Here is a 12,724-nt window from a genome sequence, read left to right as displayed (position 1 = left end):
TTCCAGGGATATTATTTACATTTATAACGATAATGGCGCGCGCCTCCGAGCCTGACAGCCTCCCTGGCTGTCAGGGGTCGTCTCTCGGAGATTGCAGGCGGGCGGGCAGCACCCATGCATCGGATTGTCCGCTCGCTCCGCACGAAGCAGCTGGCTGCCTGGTACTCCGGGGATCCCACTCGCGTAGCACGGCAACACGCTGAATCCCACTCGATTTGGGGGTGGAACACGCCAGGATTGACCAATGCCAATGCCAGTCGACAGAATTGTCAAATCAAATCATCGACACCGTATATGGTGCGCCTCTCAATTCGTTTTCAGTCTCTGACGCTCGCGCTAGTGCATTCCGTTCTGGTTCACGTCGACTTTAAGGATGAACTGATTACAGTGTTTCCCACAGGATTTAGAGAATTTGTGGTGGGGGACCGCAGACCCCTAGGGGGGTGCGGGGGTGTGCCCCCCCCGAGATTTTTTTAAACATTTTAAAGTAAAATGCATGAATTTGGTGTACTTTGAGAAAGCTTAAGAGCAAAATTAAAAGGCTAGATCTATGAAGAACATGTCATCATTACTGTGCTGTGGGTTTACAATGACAAACTAAATTTCTCCCTATAGGTCAGGGATACTCAACTTGCTTTGCCACTTTCGTGAAATGATAGAAGGCGTGGGGCCAGTTAATAAACAAACAATATACATTTTTCTGTAGCGGATTGTAGGTTTTTGGGGTGTCAGCCAGAGTTTAGGCTGACAGTGTTGTGCACACCGGATAGTTAGTTAGGTTAAGTTAGTTGGGTTAAGTACATACATAAGTGCCTGGGTAGCGAGCAGATGGCGGTATTTGACAATTTAGCAGCTAAATCATAGATTATTGAAAGATATTCCATATTCCAGACTGAAATGCTATAACAGAAGTATTGGCCAGAATGACATGAACATTTATTGGACACTTATTCAGTGGATATCTTGCATGTTGCGTTCAGGTGCACTGTAAAAAAAAAAATTTTTTTTTTTTTTTTTTTTTTTTTTGGTCAACATCTTATTGTGGCGGTCCAAATATTATTGTGGCGGCCCGCCACAAATTCCTTTATTTATGGGAAACACTGGATTACATTTTGGTGGACAAAGGTCAAAGGTCACTGTGACATCACGAAATGCCATCTTCAAGCTCGGTAACGCCATATCTCAGGAACGCCTTGACGGAATTTCTTCACATTTGGCTCAAACGTCAAAGTCTGGACAGACATGCATGTCAACTGCTCAATGGTTGGCGGAGGTATACATGTATATCTAATATATATATAATATGTTATATATCTGCGGTGCGGTCGTTCTAGTTTTCAAAGTGTTTTTTTGTTTTGTTTTTTTACACCAGCGCTGCAGACATTATGTTGCAGTGGAACAAGCTATTAGCCTTATCAGTGTAAGTTCTTTGGTGCAAATGATGTACATGTATGTTACACAGGTAGAAAACACAGTATAAATACAGTGTCACCTAAATGATTGTGCCTAGTGGTACAGTCATGTACAGTAATAACCTATTTGCAGTTGGAATGGTCTGAATTGTTTTCTTTTATTTCTATTTGCTTTTATCATTGCTCAATGAAAAGATTTGGTCGCAAAAAAAAAGTGTAACAACTGAATAACCTATTTGTTATCCAATCATTTAAATATGTGAGATTTGGTTTAACTCTGACCAAAGTCTTGTACTTTGTGATTTGGCAGGCTCGGGTGTGTGTGGTGCTCACAGTGTTGTGGGTTTGACTCTGCCTAACCGCTAATAATAAGACAAAATCTGCATCAAAATGACGAGTTAGATTATTATTATTTTTTTCTTGTTCTTTTTTTTATACACCAACAAGAAAAACAAACTCAGACACAGGAAAGAAACAAACAAAACAAAAACACACAACATTACAACATAGTGCTACCAGCCACATAAGGTGCTTGTGCTTGTAAAAGATATTACGTGTGGGATCCCACGCCAGGGGTCCGTCACCTCTAACCTCAGTCACTTGTCATTCTTGACCTCGTCAAAGTAGGCCAAGAACGGCTCCCAGATAGTTGGGAACCTTCTATGCGAGTTGCTTCTCAGGGACCTGAGTCTCTCCATCTGTACAACAGAGATCATGTCCATCAGCCACACGTGAAAAGAAGGTGAAGAGGAGGACTTCCATTCCTTCAAAAGACGTTTTTTGCCGACAGTTGTCCCGAGTGTTAGAGATTGCTGCAAAGCTGTAGGGAAGTAGGACTCCGAGCATCCGAAGATAGCGAGTTCCGCCTCCGGTTGCAGGGTTATTTTCTAGGCCTTAGAGTACCAATCAAATATTTTGGCCCAGAACCCCGTTAGTAACAAGGGCAGAACCAGAAGGCATGAGGTAGTGTGCCCTCTGACACCTGTCGCACAGTGGTGAGACAGAAGGGTAGATCTTGTGCAATTTATGCTTGGAGTAGTGGAGACGGTGAGCGACTTTAAATTGGATCAGCTGGTGTCTGCTATGAATTGAGCAGAGTTGTACCACAGACAGACTCCTTTACGAGTTAGATGCTTGACTGTATTCTGCGTTCCCATTTTAGTTTCACACTTGTATTTGCACCTGGACAGTGAAGCATCATTCTGTCAGCTTTTCCTGATTCCAGCTTTAGAAGCCTCCATGAGTTTTTAGCTGTGCCAACAATACCAACCACGCGTGGTCCCCGCGGCCGCCATGTGTTATATTTGAGTTGTCGCCAAAGCTGCCACCCTCAACCCTTAGCGTTGGCATGGGCGATTATACGTTGGTGCACTGGCTGCACGTGCAACCCCTAGTGGCCAGATGTTGTTGAGGTTTTTTTTTTTTTTTACTTTTTTTACTTTTTTTTTTTTTTTTTTTACCTTTTATTTATACACGGGGAGTCTCACTGAGAGCAATGCTCTCTTTTTCAGGATCACCCTGTTCACATTCACACACACATTCATACCTGGAAGCTGACCAGTACAACCACAGTCTGATCTGCTGGCCACTGAGCAGCTCCACTGGAGCGGTTGGGGTTAAGGGCCTTGCTCAAGGGCACCTCAGTGGTGGTAATGAGGGAGGGGCAAGCGGAGCTGCTGATCACACTGATCACTCTGAGGCCCACAGAACCGTGGCCCACTGACCGTGGCCCACTGAACCGTGGCCCACCGGTGGGCCACGGTTCAGTGGTTGGGAAACACTATTATGCAGATAGAATAGGCTATATAAGGAGACAATTATTTTTTCATCACTGTAAAGCCACAGCATAGTGAAGAGGATATTAATGTGATGTGTGTAGTTCTTCATATCTACTAGCCTCTTCATTTTGCTCTCAGAGTGCCCCAGATTAATGCATTTTATTTTAAAATTTACACAATTTCTTTATCTAGGGGGGGCACAGCCCCCCCCCCTGGAGACCCCCCTACCGGAGTAATATTGACTTCTGGGTGGTGCAGCCCCTGTTTGGAAGGTCTAGAATCACCTATGAGCGTTGGGATTTCAACCCTCAACCCTTAGTGTTGGGATTTCACAGTTATGGTTCCAGGCCTTCATTCAAAGGCCTTCTTGGAAAGTGATTACTCCAGCAGATCACTTTTTGCCTTGGAGTTGTTGTGAAATGTGTATGGTTACTGTGCCCAGACCAGACCAGTGATCCTGGATCAATGCTTTTACTTTTTTTTTAGAAGCGTTCTGAATCCAGGGGCCTGGCGTGATGCTGCTGCTGGCTCCTCAGGTTTCCAGGAAAGCGCTGCTATAAGCCTGTTTTCTCAGAGTCAGGAAAAGTGAGGAAAAGTAGACCAGTCCAAAGTCTCCGAGAAGACAGATTCTATTTGGGTTGGCCTCCTCGGTGCAATCTGTTACGCCTAATAGATCAGCTCACTCATGAGAACGCTCTGCTGAACCCTCGAAGAGAGAGCCAAGGAAGTTTGCTCTCTCTGTTGGTAATAATATCTTTACAGCCGCATATTTCAAAGACAGCATGGCTCCAATGATAATAAAGTTCAACTTTGAACAAGCAAAAAAATTTAAAAAATAAAAGGTTTATTTTCTCTCCTCTGTTATTTGACCTGTATTTAGCCTCTAGTTTACCGAGGCACATTAGTAACGGGAATGGTACTGGATCGAATCCCAGCAGCAACTGAAAGGTTTATATCGGCTGTTTAGTTGGTGACTGGGAGGGTGGCTTTGTTAACCCATTGGTACCTGATGCAGCATTTGTGTGTGTATCCCTTTAAGACCGCGAACCGCATGACGCGGTTCACGGTCTTAAAGGGATACACACACAAATGAGGGATATACACGCAAATGCTGCATCAGGTATCAACGGGTTAAAAAGATATGTTGGCCAGCCACCGCTGTGTGTGTGTGTGTGTGTGTGTGTGTGTGTGTGTGTGTGTGTGTGTGTGTGTTAGGGCTGGGCAATATAATCGATACAGCAATATATCGCGATATTTTATTTCCCGATACTGTATCGATACTTGGATGCCAAGTATCGCGATATAAAAAATTAAATAAAAACTTTTTTTTTTTTTTTTGCAGGCCATGCCATGCCAGGCCTCTGCATCTGGTGATTCCCACCCCTAATCGATACTGTATCGATATTTCCCATATCGATGCGTTCAGTAACACTCAACACTCAGTAGTTTTGACTAAATTTGTCCACTAACTTATCAGTATAAAGTGCTGTACATATTATTACACTACCTGGGTGGTACACAGTGTGTTGTAACTTTAGCTCTATTATTTAATTTTGAGTAAATTCTGTAGAACATCGCAATATGTATCGCATCGCAATATATCGTGATACAATCGTATCGTGACCAAAGTATCGTGATACGTATCGTATCGTGAGATCCTTGCCAATGCCCTAGTGTGTGTGTGTGTGTGTGTGTGTGTGTGTGTGTGTGTGTGCGTGTGTGTGTGTGTGCGTGTGTGTGTGTGTGTGCGTGCGTGCGTGCGTGCGTGCGTGTGCATGTGTGTATGCATGCCTGTGTAGGTGTGTAAATGTCTTTTCAAAACTTGCACCTTCTGTACATGTACCATCTGCAGGCACAATGACATCAGCCCAAAGGAGAAGTCAGGCAGGTTAAAGGACAGCTATGAGGAGGAGGACCCTGAACTCACTGCCCGCCTCCATCAGACTTTGGCCGATTTTGAGGCAGACCTTGCAGGTGAGTAGTGTCCCCAGCTGACCCCACGACCTTATTAGCACTAAATATATATCTCAGAAAACATATACGCACGTGTGACATTCTTATGCTGTGGGCTCCGTTACAAACAAGGTGCAGTAAATAGGTACAAAATCACAGCAAACAACAAATAGAGCACACAGTCACAACAACAACAATAGGGCAATATAGTTAAAGTCGAGCTGAACCCAAACATGACTTTTCTTTTCTTTTAGTTCAAATACCTGGGTATGCAGTGCACCTATTTAATAATGTATGCAAAGAAAATCACAAAAATCTAATTTCTTTAGTTTTTCACACTTTTTCACATCAAAAGTTCATTTTTCAAGATTTCATTGATAACAGTAATTTACAGTTAGCTGACGTCACCTAGTACTATCAAATTTCTACCCCATTTCAACCAACCAGTAGAAAATGTAGAAAATGGTGCCTAGTGCCCGTCATCTGGCAGAATTCCTATCCCATAAGCTAACTACTAACTTGGCCAATTGTTAGAAACATGAACAAAAAACAAAAACTATAATCTCTAAGAATGCAAAGAAATGTAACTGGCTCGTTAAAACGCGCATTCCAGGGATATTGTATTTACAGAAATAGCGTAAAAGGCACGCACTTGAGAGCGTGGTTGTCAGGGGTCTGCCCTCGGAGATTCCACGCGGGCGGGCAGCACCCATGCATCGGATTGTCCGCTCGCTCCGCACGAAGCTGCTGGCTGCCTGGTACTCTGCGGATCCCACTCGCGTAGCACGACAACACGCTGAATCCCACTCGATTTGGGGGTGGAACACGCCATGATTGACCAATGCCAAAGCCAGTCGACCGAATTGTCAAATCAAATCATCGACATGATACTATGACCCGCCTCTCAACTTGTCATCTCAGACAAATTATATTTTCAGTCTGAAACGGACTGCGTTTCAGAACGGGTTCAGTTCGACTTTAAATAGGGCAAACAACAACTTTCAATTGTACATTTGGATGTTTTCTGCTATCCTTACAAAGAAATGAACCAGTTGCTAAAGTACATTGTGATTCAGACTATTTCCATACCCATGTTTGCAAACTATTGCAAGATTATAAGAAAATTGTTCAACTTCAGATATGACGCATGCAATGAACATGCACCTAAAGTAGGTAGTATCATGTAACCACCTTTAAATTCTTAGCCCATGTCCCCGTTTCCCATTCCAGACATCAGCCACATGGATAGTGTCTCAGCAAAAGAGACGTCCTTTAGGTTGTCCACAGACAGCAGTGTGGTGCCAGTGTCTGTGGTGGACATGTATGTGCCAGTCACAGCCATAGATGAAGTACTGGAAGACTATGGACACGATGTGACAGACAATGAGGCGAAGCTACTGACCAGGACTCAGTCAACAGGCAGCAAAGGTAGAGAGAATAATGTGTCTACATGCAATAATATTTTATTATTATTTTATTTTATTTATTTTATTTATTTTATTTATTTATTTTATTTTATTGCTTTTTATTGCTTTTTATTGTATTGACTGTTTTTTTTACGTTTAGGGAGATACTGTGTGACACTGTGTTATGCTATGTTGTGTTATGTGGATATTTCATGCCTGAGTGCGAGCAGCTGTAACTTGTCCCAATTTCCCCCCGGGGATCATTAAAGTCTTTCTGATTCTGATTCTGATGATTCTGATAACATAGATTGAGGGCCCTATCTTCGCAACGGTGGTCATTTTTAGCGTTAGCGCCCGTTTTGCACTGGAATAGCTGAGAGCAAGCAGAGAAACAGAGAGAGAGATTAAATAGAGAGGGTGAGAGAGAGAGAGAAAGAGAGGGGGGGGGGACGAGAGAGGGAAGAGAGAGAGGGCCGCCACGCAATTACGCAGTGATGTCCCAAAGTGTGCGCTTACTGTAAATTAGACGTTTGGTTCATATAGGCTATAACATAGGCCTACACATCTACAATATTTGTTTCTTTAACTCATTGAGTGCCATGGACGTCTTTCGACGTCCAATTAAATAGTGACGTAGAGTGCCACGGACGTCTTTCGACGTCCAATGCGTTTTTTGACGGTGGGACGTCGATCAAAGCCTTCCGCATTTCCTGTACAACTATTGTAGCTATTGGAGGTCTATAACCTATTTTACAGAACCCTTAGGTGGCGACAGTGCTCTCCAGATTACATAAATGTCAGGAATACACAGCCTGAAATAGCCGTGATCAAAGAGAACCCGCTCATGCTGCAGTCCAGAGCCATGTAGATTGTTCTGGCTGCAACTGACGGTGCGTGCGAACACAGTCAATCCGCGCACACAATTGAGCCCTTCTGCCTCTGTCTGTCTGTCAGCATAGTTTCTCCACATGATTAGCCGCTAGAAAAGCAGCAGCCGACACTCAAAAGCCAAACCTTTCACTGCAGTCCGCGTGTGGCTTCTCCATGTTGCGCTGCCTGGGAGGCGGCGCACCAAAAGCACTCCGAAAATAGACGCTTGGTGCGTGAGGCTGTGTGTTACTAGTGTGGGGAGGAGTTTTCAGCTGAGGCAGGGGGGGGGGGGGGGGGGGGGCACGCAGGGCAGGACACAACTACACCACATCACTACATCAGAAAATATTATCTAGAGTCAGTGAATGTGCTTGAAATGCTGCATTTCACAAAAGGCTGAATATCTCAGCTTATAATTTGAAATGCCTGAAAACGCTGAAAACAACCTATCTTCTCCGGCTCATAACTAAAGAACGGAAAATGGTATCAATAAACTTTTTTTTGCTGATGATACAATAGAGTCTCCTTGTTCTTTTTGCGTGTTCGGTGTTTACATAGTAATATCACACAATATTCTGTGGGCCTCGAGAAATCACTGAAAACGCTCTGAAAACTCCAAAAGTGGCTGGCACTCAATGAGTTAATAGGGTAGGAATGTGTGATATTTTACTTCTAGCCTATTTTAATAGCCTGTGTCAGAATTGTCCACTCTGGTTAAGCCATTGACTGCGGTCACCCCATCCGCGCTGTGGAGAAGCTGGTCTTGCATGCGTGCAATTGCAGGGAAAGAGGTTACTGTACTGGCCGGACACTACAGGTGTTGTGCCAAAAAGTGATTTGCGTTTTGAATTGGATTAGGGGGACCGAGGGTCTGGCGGGGCGGGGGTCTGTGTGTAGCCCGGGGTGCTGGAGGGGGGTCTCCCCCGGAGAAGGTGGGAGCTGGACGGGTAGGCAGGCTGGGTGGTGGCATGGGGGTGGTTCAGGTGCCCTGGGTGTTTTGGGCTGGCCGGGGTGGGGAGAGGCAGCTTGGCACAACACCGTTACAACTTTCTCAAAAGCAATCTACTGTTACCTCACACCACAAACCTGTATGGTCGGGAATTATGTAGCCTAATAAAACCATGACAAACGAATTCTCATTTTTAAATCAAGGTGTGTTTTTTCTGCAATGTAGGCTATAGTTGAAAATCAACGTGGCATTCCGAGGAGAGAAGAGTGTGTGCAGGCTCGAGGGGTTGGACATGGTGTTGACATCCATGCCGTGCATAAATGTTTCCTGCACTGCACGGAGAATACTGTCTGCGCTCAGGTGTACGCCTGGCGTGGTTTTTTGCGCTAAGACCAGCTATTTGGTGGCATTAAAATTGAGAGCACCCAAGGCCATTTTTTCTAACACATTGCGCTGGAATGCCTATTTTGGCACGGTCAACGCCCCGACCTCTCTTTACACTTGGAACATAGCAACGGGATCTTCGCCAGAGCGCAAAGTGACACTTGCGGGAGGGAGATGATAGGCTAGAGGCCCACGGACACGCCTGGGCCATGCCTACACCTGCGTCTGCGCTTAGATCGCAGCGCAAAACTGGACGGTGGAGGCAGAAGATAGCTTAAGACGCAGGGAAGATGGCAATAAGAGGCGCGCAAACGGCAGCACAAACGATAGCGCCGTACGAAGATAGGGCCCTGAGTGTTTTGAGGTCCATTCAGTCCGGGTTTTACATAGCTCATGGAATTTATTTATGCTTTTAAATGACTTTATCCTATCCCATCTTATCACAGGTCCGAGCTTTTGTCACCAGTCGAGTGAAGAGATCCAGAACGAAAACAACAATGCTCGCAATGCAAACACACAACAGCCATCTCAGCCTGCACATGCACAGCGCAGGATATCACTGGAGAACAAGTCTATGATCGGTCAAGTGAAAGACAGGAAACAGACTAAGACAGTCGAGACAAAAGTCAAAGAGACCAAGACTGTGAAAGAGGAGAAACAAACGACGGCGGTAAAATCAAATATCGGCGTGCAGAAGAAAAGCCACGACACTCGGATCGACCCCGGTCCGGTTAAAAGCAGCACTCTCAATGTTCAGGAGAAGCCCAGTCTGCCACTCGCCAATCGGAGATCGGCGTCCACAGAAGAAGAAGACGAAGAAGAAGAAGAAGAAGCGATTCCGATGTACAGATTGCACCAAAATGCCACCGGCGCCACCACCACCCTGCACAGCAAGATCACCTGCAACCCCACGTCACGCTTTGGGATGAGAACCTTCACCGTGGTCCCGCCCAAATCCTCCGTCAGCCACGCTGTGACCAAAACGCCGGCGATCGCCTTAGACGTCGGTGCCATTAGGATCGATGAACTGGGGAACATCGAGAAACCGGGGACGTCCCACCACAACAAATGTGCTGGTTCGTCGGAGTCCGGGATTCATCCCAACGAGGGCTCCTCCTCTCTGGGAGCAGCCAAAGCCTTCTGGAGCTCAACTGAAAGACAAGAAGGCGTCGTGGCGCCCAGCAGGGCTAAGGAGAGCGCTGATGATGACCTGGGTACCACTCCCACTGCTCTCTCAGAAATCCTCTCGGAAATGACACCGAAGACCAATAAGAGAACGGAGAACCTGAAAATGATGCAGGATCCATCGAAGGAACCTGCGGAGAAGGCCAGGCCCAAAGAGACGGTTCAAGAAAAGGCGAAAGAACCAGTGAAAGAGGTTGTTCACGTCCCGAAGGAGGAACAGGTCGAGGCGGAGAGCAAGGTGTCAGTGACCAAACACGTACAGCAGCCAAGTAGTAGACCTGCCCTTCCCCCTCCTCTTGTCCCGGATCAAAAAAGAGACCTGTCCTTCCTTAAACCGTCCAGGAGAACCTCCAGCCAGTACGTGGCCTCTGCCATCACGAAATACACCCCAAAGACTAAACCCAACAGCATCCCCAACAACTACCCCGAGTCCTCTGCTCCCCTCAAAACGCGCAGTTTCAGCTTCCAGAAGGGCAGTCGCTCCATACATGTGAATCCACACCAATCGTCCCAGTCGTCTGTATCAGCTAATAAGGAGAGCGGTTCTGGTTCTTCTGTGGTCCACCACGCTCCCGGCCCTAAGAGGTCTATGAGCTATCCTGAGGACATGTCAGACAGGCAGAGAGATGCTGAGGAGGTGAGGCAGGACAGGGGAGGATATGTTAGTGTCCTTGGATGCACCAAAGGAAGCTCAAAGACTCTCGACACGGGAGCAGCCAACATGAAGCATATACGGCCTAGCAGCCCCGCCCAGATTAATGTGGCCCCCAGTGATGGCAGAGATCATCGTAAACCCGTCCAGGCCCCAAGCCCCAGCCCAACATCTCATCTACAGTCACCGACCACACAGGCCCCAGCGTTCAAGACGGCATCCCAAGTCCTGGTTAGTCTGAGTCTATATAAACCTGTTTTATTATGTTTCCCTGTTTAAAGAAAGTTAATTTCATTTTATTTTTTATCATTTCATTTTTATTTGTTTCCGACCAAACACAGTACAAGAAACGGTATACAATACATCTTGTTATATGAGATTTCCAACTTAATTTATCATCCATTATAACACCCAAAAACTCAGATACTTTTTCGATTTGTATTCCATTTATGGACAATAAACATTTTCATCTTTTTTTCTATTGGCAAAAATCATAAACTTCGTTTTTTTTCTCAAATTGAAGGATAATTTGTTTACGTCAAACCATTTTTTGAGCTTGACCCATTTCATTTGTAATATTCTCTGCCAACGATGGCAGGTCATCTCCTGAACAACAAAAAAATTGGTATCGTCTGCAAATAAGACAAATTGCAACAATTTGGATACATCACAAATATCATTGATATATAAAATAAAAAGTTTTGGCCCCAAGACCGAGCCCTGTGGGACTCCACATTCAATCTTTAATTCACAGTATGAGCTTCATAACTATAAGGAATATGACAGCTGACCCCAACCTTCTTCTTAGTCAGCCCTAATTAGCTAATTGAAAATGAACACAATTCTGCTCCCTCCCTTACTCACTCACACACACACACACACACACACACACACACACACACACACACACACACGCACAGCGATACTTAACATCCTTATTATAGGATCACAGTACAGTTGATACTCCATATTATTGATGGATTATTACGTTATCTTCAGACCAACAGAGAGATGAGCGGCCATCCGGCGCTGGTGAAGAAACCAGAACCTTCGGTGATAGTGTCCGGCGGCGGCGTGCTCCCCGAGCCGCAGCAGGTGACGGTGTTTGGGCCGGTGAGAAAGTTCCGACCGGTGATCTGCAAGTCTGTGGAGAAGGAGACGTCCCTCCACGGCAACCTAATGGAGGCCATCCAGGCTGCAGGAGGAGGCAGGAACAGGCTCAAGAAGGTGAGACCACTTTGAGAGATCGAGGTATGGATGGACGAGAAGGAGGAGAGAGGGATAATAACAACATGGACATGGTGGACATGGTGGACATATTGGAAATTCTAAAAAACAAAATGCATTGAATGTTCATTGTGTTCACAGGAAAAGCAGTCAGATGTTTTGATTTCTCCCTCTTCTCTTGATGTTAGATCTGTGGTTCTGGTCCCAGCAGCTTGAAGAAAGTGTCATATGTTGAGGAGGAGAATGAGCGCGATGCTCTGCTGGCTGCCATCAGAGCTCAGAGCATCTCTGGAAGGCTGAAGAAGGTAAAACACCCGGCAAACCATTTGTTCAGATTTCTATCAACGAGGACAGTGGCAGTAACATAGAGACAGTCCGCATGTCTGGGAACGCCCACAAAACGTTAAACAGCTGGCGCGCGAGTGGGGTAAACCCGCCCATATATCTCAATGGGCTGACTCACCGAAAGACGCTGCTGCGGCTCTAAACTACAGGTTTGGGGGTTCTAGAGCAGAACACAAGACGTCTGCTCAGATGTGCGTTTACTGCGGTGGTTAAATCCCCGATCGTGTCTGCCTGGGCTCTGGGCTATCAGCTAAATTCTAACTTTGCTGAATGGATAGAACGGGGGAATTTACCCCACCCTGACCCCGCCCCCAGCCAGGCTGAGCCAGCTAACCCAGCGTCTATGACGAGACGTGGCCTCAACCTATGCTAAAATGATCCGAAATACATACATCAATGGTTTCAAGGTCAACAATGCGTAAGCCAAGAGCATTTAAATTGCTTTTAATTACTTTAAAGGCTCGATCCAGGCTTAGCACCTCCCTATATTTCGGAGCTTCTCACACCCTACAATCAAACGCGTTCCCTCTAATAAGACTCTTTTATCCGTCCCTAAGACAAAG

The 12,724-nt window shown here is 45.7% G+C and overlaps 1 long non-coding RNA gene across 1 annotated transcript in view; it reads right to left on the bottom strand.

Annotated features, from left to right (window-relative positions):
• The window catches only part of LOC310800170, a 129,949-nt gene extending 117,447 nt beyond the window's left edge, over nt 1-12,502 (bottom strand). Inside the window, exon 1 of the long non-coding RNA XR_014553855.1 lies at nt 12,460-12,502. This is a non-coding gene — a long non-coding RNA (uncharacterized lncRNA). The remainder of the gene's footprint in view (nt 1-12,459) is intronic.
• Between the last annotated feature and the right edge of the window lie 222 nt (nt 12,503-12,724).

The sequence above is a fragment of the Poromitra crassiceps genome (assembly GCF_964638095.1).
Source record: "Poromitra crassiceps genome assembly, chromosome: 29".
NCBI classification, from domain to species: Eukaryota; Metazoa; Chordata; class Actinopteri; order Beryciformes; family Melamphaidae; genus Poromitra; species Poromitra crassiceps.
Note: the sequence above shows the minus strand (reverse complement) of the source record. Positions and strands in the feature narration are given on the sequence as shown.